At 37.3% G+C, this 9,244-nt stretch overlaps 1 long non-coding RNA gene across 1 annotated transcript; it reads left to right on the forward strand.

Moving 5' to 3' along the window:
• Positions 1-5,268: 5,268 nt before the first annotated feature.
• LOC139732324 (uncharacterized) lies at positions 5,269-9,005 on the forward strand. The gene is made up of 3 exons (XR_011711015.1): positions 5,269-5,381; positions 5,858-6,025; positions 8,925-9,005. It is a non-coding gene; the product is annotated as an uncharacterized lncRNA (long non-coding RNA).
• Positions 9,006-9,244: the final 239 nt, after the last annotated feature.

Raw genomic sequence — 9,244 nt, forward strand, 5'->3', positions numbered from 1 at the left:
AGGTCTTAAGACCGTACACTCTGCCATTCCAAAGACAGACATATAAGGTGGGTCTTCATCAGCTCGAGCTTGAAGAATAGCCGGCTATTTCTGATCCAAAGAATTAGCCCGATCAGAAAATAGCCCGCTAATTTTGCAATGAAGACCGAAATAGCCGGCTATTCCTATCCGAAAGTAAGCCAAAGAAATCTTGGATTTATTTGCAGAATAGCCAGCTAATTTGCAAAATAGCGCGCTAATCTTAACGCGTCTTCATCAGCTCGAGCTTAAACATTGGCACTGCATGCGTTGCGCACCACGCAGGAATGTAGGCAGTCGGGTGGGAGGGTGTTAGCATTAGGCGTTTTCACATCAGCCCGATAAAAATCCAAGCTCGAGATATTTTTAACTTCCCAAGTCAGAAAATAGCGCGCTATTTCGAAACATCGGTCTGATGTGAAAACGCCTATTGAGCTTATAAACCTGACTGTGCCTGAAGCTCGAGCTGGTGAAGACGCGATTGTGTATTTCAGCTGACTTCGGGCTTATTTCTCTGATCCCCCATTAGCGAGCTATTCTTCAAGCTCAAGCTGATGAAAACCCACCTATAGACTCAAAAAATTGATCTTTAACTCTAGCCATAATGCTACGTATCGGACATTCTCTCCCGCGGGGCATAAGCCCTATAAACAAGTCAAAATATTCGTAAAAGCGAATAAACATGGGCCTACTACACTCTTTTCGAATAACACTTTGCACAGGATCGATGCCCCTGCTTAATGATGAGTTAAAACCTGTCACGCTTTAATTTTGATCAGATTGATCAGCAGAGCATCCTATGTAAGACATGGGTGTACATAACTTATGCAGTCACTTATAATGCATACAATACAGTCCATATTTTACTCAGAATATACAATGAACATATAGACGCAAAAGTGAAAGTCTAGTCAAAGTTACAGAACATAAGTGTATACAAAGAATAATAAGAAGGTAACATTCTATTCAAAGAGCACCAGATTATCCAGATTAATGAGTGGGGCCCACAAAGAAAAGAAGTATCTTGATTCGAATATCTTCTTTCCTTCACTGGCTTTAGGTTTCTGGCATTCGTCAACATTAGCATTGAGTGAATAGGCCTATTCCTCGCAAATTCGAAAGTCCCCTGACCCACCGTGACCTGGCATCATGTCAACATTTTATTAAATTCTCAATATCAAATTTCATTGCACATTTATTATATTATGCGAGAAAAAGCGGACGGAACTGGACGATAAATTCATGAAAAGTGCACAGAGTCAGAAAGACAGGCTGCCACTTTGTTAAAAAGAACGTGTGTGTTCGCAGGAATCACATTCTATGCGCTCTTTTTCCCATATCATGTTCGTCAGAACCTGCCTCACATAGCAACAGGCGTTGAGACTATGCATTTCTGTAAACTTCTGTTGAAAGGATTCCACGTGGGAAATGCCACCCGCTTCAGATATAGCCATGTAGGACCTACGTTACGTAAGACAATGTCGTTTGGCAGACTGTGTTGTCTCTGTCGAAGGTGACATTCACGCCCTTAAGCCTTATTCGAAGAAGAAATGAATAGGAAGGTTGGTTGAGTTGGTAACGAGGAAGATTCACGAGAGAGTGCTTTTTTTTTCTTGTCATCATTAATTCCCCACTTGCTTTGAAGGAAAAACACTCCATTGCCAAGTTGATTTTAAGGGAGAAAATTTTCAAATAAAACAAGCACAACAAAAATTGTTTCCTTGTGGTCAGGCAAATATAGGAGTGTCATGAAGTAGGGCCTGCAATACTAGTGCACGGAAAACAGAAATCTCTTTATATCAACATCCCTGGCTTTAGGTTTTTAGCATTGACTTGTATTATCACTTGCAAATTTTCAATAACCTTAATAAACCAAGACCTGCGTGCGGGCATCAAACTTCAGAAATTATTATCTTTACATCATTAAATTATCTGCATTAAAATTCATTGCGTATCAAAAATGCATCACATTCGAGAGAGATAGGATGGAAATGGTCAAATTCATCAGATATGCAACAAAAACAACATCAGAGAGATATTTCTTTTTTCCAAACAGATTGCCACAATTATAGGCGTTTTCATATCAGCCCGATAAAAATCCAAGCTCGAGATATTTTTCGCGATCGCAAATTTTTCTATAGCGCGCTATTTCATTTCTTATTCACATCAGCCCGAACATTATCAAATAGCGCGCTATTTCGCATTAATTATCCTGCTATTTCGGAAATTTCCCGAGTTGGACTCGAGAGGCTTTAAAGTTTATGCGCTCAGTCATGCATGACATTTATCATTGGTCATAATTTTGGTGCAATTGGTCATTGCTGTCTTTAAAGTTCGTGTGCTCAGTCATTAATGGCATCTGTCATTGGTCATAATTTTGGTGCAATTGGTCATTGCTGTCTTTAAAGTTCATGTGCTCAGTCATTAATGACATTTGTCATTGGTCATTTGATGTAATTGGTCATTGTCTTTAAAGTTCATGTGCTCAGTCATGCATCACATTTGTCATTGAGATTAGGTACCAGTGGAAAGAGGAAGTGTTCGTCCTTTGTCACAACTAACACTGTGGTCTCTATAGCTGACAATTATTAAAAAGTAACCCTTCAAATTTGGATTTCTTTTTTTTTTTTGTACGCACTCCATGATAGCTCTTTCATAAACCCATCTTTTACACGATCTAAAAGAAAGAATTCCAGGATTTAACGAAGGTAGCTGTGCCCAAGGATTGGCAGACTAAAGCGAATATTTACTACAGCTTATTAAGAGAGTTCAGATTTCTTTGTTTTCAGAGCAAGTGAACTTGACACGCAGCACAGAGTATCTAAAGTGGTGCAACAAAGTGTTTTTCTTTTAGGGCCTAAATTATGTGATTTATTAAATCCACAATGGAACGATTCATTCACTTTATTTGACAAAGGATATTTTGATAATAATGCTTCCGTTTGAATCAGTTAAAAGAATGCACGTGTAGATACTATTTGTTAAACAAGACACTTGTTCTGGACGTGCTTCTAAGCTATTGAAAAATGACAGTGTGCTTGTGCTATCTAGTCTTTTTTTTACAATCCCAATGAAATATTAACTAATCTTAACGGTGACTTTAATCATCATCCATTCTTTTTTAGTGATATCAAAATCTGTCTTCTGATGTAGGACATACTTTTCCTTTTATATAACCGGGTGATCTTCATTGTTCCGACGGTTCGGAAACATACAAATTTCGTATACCTAGATGTTCGTTCATCTGAAAATGAAATAGTATACCGAAGTTCGTAAATCGAAAGATTCATGGCATTTTTCATGATTATGGCATGTTTCGTTATTCTGAAAGTTCGTTAAATAAGGTTCATTATTCCGAAGGTTCGTTAATCCGAGAATGAAAAAACAAACAAACAAACAAACAAACAAACAAACAAACAAAAACAAAACAAAATAGGTGGGTAGTAAGGTTCGCTGGAAGCTCCTGAACTCCGTACTGTATAGTTACAGGCCAGCATAATTATGCACTGGCATCTTTAACGCTGGCATTTTCCATACGGCACTCTGTTCCGCCGGCACTCTGTCCCCTCACGTTTTGTTTGTTTGTTTTTTCTCTGAAATCTTCACCTCTTACATGTTACTTCTGACATTTTTACATCTAATGTTATTGTATCTGTAACATTTTTGTTTCCTTTGAAAGTCTTCCCTCGGGCAGCTTTACTTCTGGCATTCTTTCATCCGGCATTTTGACCTCGGATTTTGACCTCTAACATTTTCCCTGGCACCGACACTTCCTCTCCCATTCTCAGACTGAAAAATGTATTTCGTTTTCGTGAGAAACTATGATATTTTACCTCTTCAGACCGGAATTGATCAACTTAACGAGGCCAGAATGCGAGAACCGTGCGTCTTTGTAGCTTGTTTATTCAACTGACGCACATTGCTGAACTTTGGTCGCCGTCGAAGGCTTAAAAATCTTCTTCTTTTTTTTTCTAACGTATATCTATCTACCATGTAATGCGATACCTGAAAATAATGCTCGTGGGTGCATACATGCGAAATGATCATTGACAATGTGGTTGAGCGCTTTGTAAAGGAATATTGTGCTTTGCCGTCGTAGGCATTATACAGCCATCCATTCATACATCCTCCATTTTCCATCATTATTTTTCACATTTCGCTTTGTCTTCTTATCAAATTTCACCATTTTCATATCCCTTGATTTGAATTTGTGTTTAGCTGTCAAGCCATTGACATACACACAGTTGATACACCACCGTACATGCCTACTTTTGAACATGAAATCTAGTTTTAAGTCAATTCATTTATCGTAGGGCAAGAAAACATAGCATCAAGCACGTAAGTGATGGTCATGAACGCGGCCACCACAACTTTTTGGCGAAATTCACCTGTGTCAAACTGTTTGATTTCATACTGTGAATGATGCATAGCGTGTAATGTTACTGGTAAGCTTTGCATTCTTTCAATAATCTTATAACAGAATGTTGCAAATGCTTCATAAACTGAACTTTTATACACCATAGATCTTTAATAAATAATTTGTGCCTCCACCAATCAAAGACAGGATTCGAGAGCATACATACCATACTATTCACCCACGTTGGTATGATAATGCTGTGTTTTGTTTTGTTTTTGTCTTAGTATTCGCATTACTATACTACTACGGTATCTATCTTCTATTCAATTGTATACTCTCATATTGCATCACACAAGAGCACCCATCTTTTATACCAAGATCTTCTCAGACCTAACCTATTCAAAGTCAGTGCAGTATTATACGTGTCCCACATCTTCTCAAGTCACTCTCCCTTCCCACTGATTTTATAGTTTGTTTGTTTGTTTGTTTGTTTTTATTTCCGTCTTCATATAAAAATACACACATTACAAGTTACATATACATTGCATATACTTACAGAAGAAACGGGGGATTGCCTGTTCAGTCATATTATCAAAATATGTCTGTTCTTCCACAGGGTCCCTAAAGTAAAATCATTGCACGCGAAGATAGCAGGCAACGAGCAGTATTTGGCTATTTCTTACACAAATGTGACTCAATTGTGTATATTGTTCCGCGCAGACGAATCACAATGCATTTTTATTTCATGGTGAGTTGTTATTCTTATTTACACTTTTTCGCGTCGAACAAGCAATTCAACAAGAGTTATTCATGGGAACCCCACTTCGATATTATAGCATGCTTCCTCATTCAGTGCGTATAGTATTGCTGTTCTACCAAATAGGTGGTTTCTATAGCAGTCAATTGCGTGTGATTGGTTTTATGCTTTCGCTAAACTGGCGGTGGTTGGCTATAACTTCAACTTTCGACATGTTTGTGTCTGACCAGAGGGAATCACCCCGTCACGGTGAGTAGTGTTACTGCCGAGGTAAACTTTGCTAATTCGGCGCCGCGGGTTCAAGAGGAGTTCTTGACTAGTCCTGGGGTCACTTTGGCACCATTTGAAAGAATATTTGCCGTACGTGGCGCCAACTTCACCTCGTACGTGGAGGTGTAGGTGTAGGTGTAGGTGTCAGCTATGTGTAGTTACGTTGTAAAGGTCTTTGAATGTTGAGATCCAGTTACCCACTTCCAGACTGATGCCTTTTACATCAAAGATTATTGCACACGTTTAGGTTTAACGACACAAATGTTTTATAATTTTGTTTGGTCCAAACTGTAATCTAAACAGTAGGGGACTGGACATCACCGTGCCGACTGGTCCCTTAAAGTTTATCTATATCGTGAAACATTTACAGAAATCTGTCGTCTTGGAAACTGGTATCAAGATTTTGATCCTGACATACCCATTACCACCAAATTCTGTTTGTTTTTTCCTCACAGCAGTAGAAACAGCCCATTACTGACGACTACAGAGCAGCCAGGGACAAATGGAGCGGAGTTCACGAGAGACTGTAGGGACGAGTGTCTCCTTTAACCAACCTAACTCTATCAGCACTAAGCAAGATCACGCAGACTCTAACACGTATCAAGCACTTAACATACGTAAAGGTAAGGCATAGATACACGCACACACACACACACACACACACACGTGCACATACATAACTTAACTACTTTCTTTTTCTTCTATTCTTTATTTGATTGTGCAGAATTTCATGAACAGAAGATAAATGAACCATGTAACTAACGGCTTTTATCGACAATATTCCGTATTTACTGTACATTGGAAATGTGATGTCATGTAGGCCTATATTCGATTATGTCGTTGGACATCCTTCTCATTTGAAATATGAAAATGCTGTTTGACAGAGCATCATGAACCATACAGCTTTTTTAGACAACTGTAGAATTTAAATTCCAATTTATCAGTTATCAGGACTTACGTAAGTGAAATATGACTGCAACTGATGGACGAATTTTCACAGCACATTGATAATCATGAACCAATATTTTGAAGGCATTATTTACCATTTGAAGAGGAAACAAAAACCCAGCTTTAGGTCATGTTAGTCTTCGAAATAGTCCTACAATGTGAGTCAGGGATAGAAACAACCAATGCAAAAATGTTAATCAGTATAATCAGTGGTAAGTATTGTTAAATATACAAAATGTGAACAATAGTTATAATAAAATAGTTTTCTGAATAGACCGTGCGTAGACCGTCTACAGTTATGGTTTATTGAGAAAAATAGTGATATCTCCATATATTTTAGGCTTTATTGTAAACATATATATATATTTATATTTGTTTACAATAAACAAATATATACATATACATATGTATTTATCATCATATAATATTATTCATCCTACATATATATACATTCATATATATATATATATATATATGTATATATATATCATCATTTATATATCCATCCTATATATACATATATATATATATATATATATATATATATATATATGGTAGGATGTTTTGTAATACAACTGACCTACACAATATGTATCAAAATGTGATAACTCGAACATCTTTAAACCACTGCTCCCAACGGTAAACAATACCTTTACGCTCCTCTAATCACAAAAATTGCTTATTTAATGACGCATCGTAGATAAGGTATATTTTGTAACAGTTGTCAGGCGTGTTATGATGATATACCCTATTATAGAAGACCTACATGAATATGGATCGACCAAAATACACATTGTAGTCATAAATCTGATACGGCGTGTGTGGGAATTTGCTTCAACATTGCAGGATTCTTTACATGCTAATCTCATTATGTTGTCTTTCAAATGAACCAGAATGATGACTGAAGTTCGGGCAAGGGAAAGATATAAGTAAGAGAAGAGGGGCAGTTCATCAGAAGTAATATTTTGAAGGAGGCCGTGAGCGCGAGGTTACACCTAAACGTCAGTTAGACTCGGACCCTGTTTTATGAAGAGTCATAATTGATTATATAGTTGATTTCTATCATAAGTCTATGGCAGCCTGTGTGGTGAGAGAATTTACAATCGACTATATATTTTGTTAAAACAGGGACCTGTTCGATTTCGGGGCTTTTTTTTTTAATGTTAATATAATATTCCATATGGGTTGGGGGTGGGGCTTCAGCAGTGTGCCCGACTCCCTGCATAACCCATTGAATAATTTTTGCTCTGTTATTTTGGAAGCCTCAGCCCCCCCCCCCAATACTATACTTGCATATAATACAAGTTACTTGGTTTAAAATCGAATGTATTTACGGATCATTCACTTTATCCGTGATTACTCAAGAAAAATGAAATGCCACACATGAAGACTCTGCAACGAGTTTACGTGATTCACTCTTGTTTTAATGAATACATGTACCCAACTTTATCACACTCTGCAAAATGTTTCCACAATGTAGAGAAAATATGAGGGAACCACGGATACGATGCCACGCAGCCTTTCAGACGATGTTCATATTTACACACATATAGTACATAATGATCGACAGCTCCATATATAGATTTGTGGAATGTATTGCGGTTCTTGGGCATAGAACCAATACTCTGAAAAATGTTAAACAAATTGCACTGAACAGTGTTGATGACTTAGGAGCCTCACATATTTCAGAAAGCAGTGTAATTCGATTACAATACCGCTTGCTTAAAGGAGACCTCCGGATGATTTTCAGATTTTTACATTTGAACAACTATAAATTAGTTTTACTGAGGACAGAGTTTCAGAATTTGTGATAATTGGGATGAAGAATACGAATATTTTCAAAATTTAGAACAAATTGCAATGAACAAGGATGATGACATGGCAGAGTCACCATAAGAATGCATGAGTTGGGGCTCAAGGAAGCAGAACAAAAGAAGAAGGCATGCATAGATTATACACAGGTGAACTCGCAAGCAAGCGGTATTGTATTGGAATTACACTGGTACATTTCTGAAATATGTGAACCTCCTATGTCATCATCCTTGTTCAGTTTAATTTGTTTAAGGTTTTTCAAAGTATTATTTCTCTGCTCAAGAAACACAATAAATTCCACAAATCTATACATGGAGCTGTTGATTTATGTACTACATGATGTGAAATTATGAAAATCGTCTGGAATGTCCCTTTAACATGTTCACCTGTGTGAAATCTACAGTTCTATGAATGCCTTCTCCTTTTGTCCTGCTTTCTTGAGCCCCAACTCATGCATTCTTACGGTGAGGCTGTCATGTCATCATCCTTGTTCATTGTAATTTGTTTTAAATTTTGAAAACGTTCTTATTCCTTACACCAATCACTATAAATTCTCTATTAAACTCTGTACTCAGTAAAACTAACTGGAGGTCTCCTTTAAGGCAACTAGGGAAAGAGATGAGACAGAACGGGCAGTGAGGAAAATAGTGGATATCTAAGCTATGGATAATAAAGAGATTAACCTCATTGTCCACATATTCTTTGTAACTATGGTAATCATTTTTGCTATTTCTATCCTTGATTTCGACTGCCAACATCTAGACAGCGGGTATGAGGTCACTCTTGTTGCGAGACCTGGAACCACCGCTGACAAAACCGATAATGCCAAGCAGGGCAAAAAAAGGAGGTATAGTTTTCTATAATACTTCCCCTACAAAATATGACGAACGTTAATCAAGAGAGCATATATATGAGGCATACTCCTGTATCATGATTTAGGAACGCAATACTCCATATTGCGTTAGATTTAGCTTTAACCAATAAGAGAAGTCGAAAACAGGGATGTTTCATTAAATTGGAACATGAATGAAAAAAATGGTAAACCAAAAAATTCCACACATTTTCGAGGAACAGTGATAAGT

The sequence above is a fragment of the Diadema antillarum genome, unplaced genomic scaffold (assembly GCF_040938485.1).
Source record: "Diadema antillarum isolate AM-2024a unplaced genomic scaffold, OU_Dant_1.0 seq00000413_RagTag, whole genome shotgun sequence".
Taxonomy (NCBI): Eukaryota; Metazoa; Echinodermata; class Echinoidea; order Diadematoida; family Diadematidae; genus Diadema; species Diadema antillarum.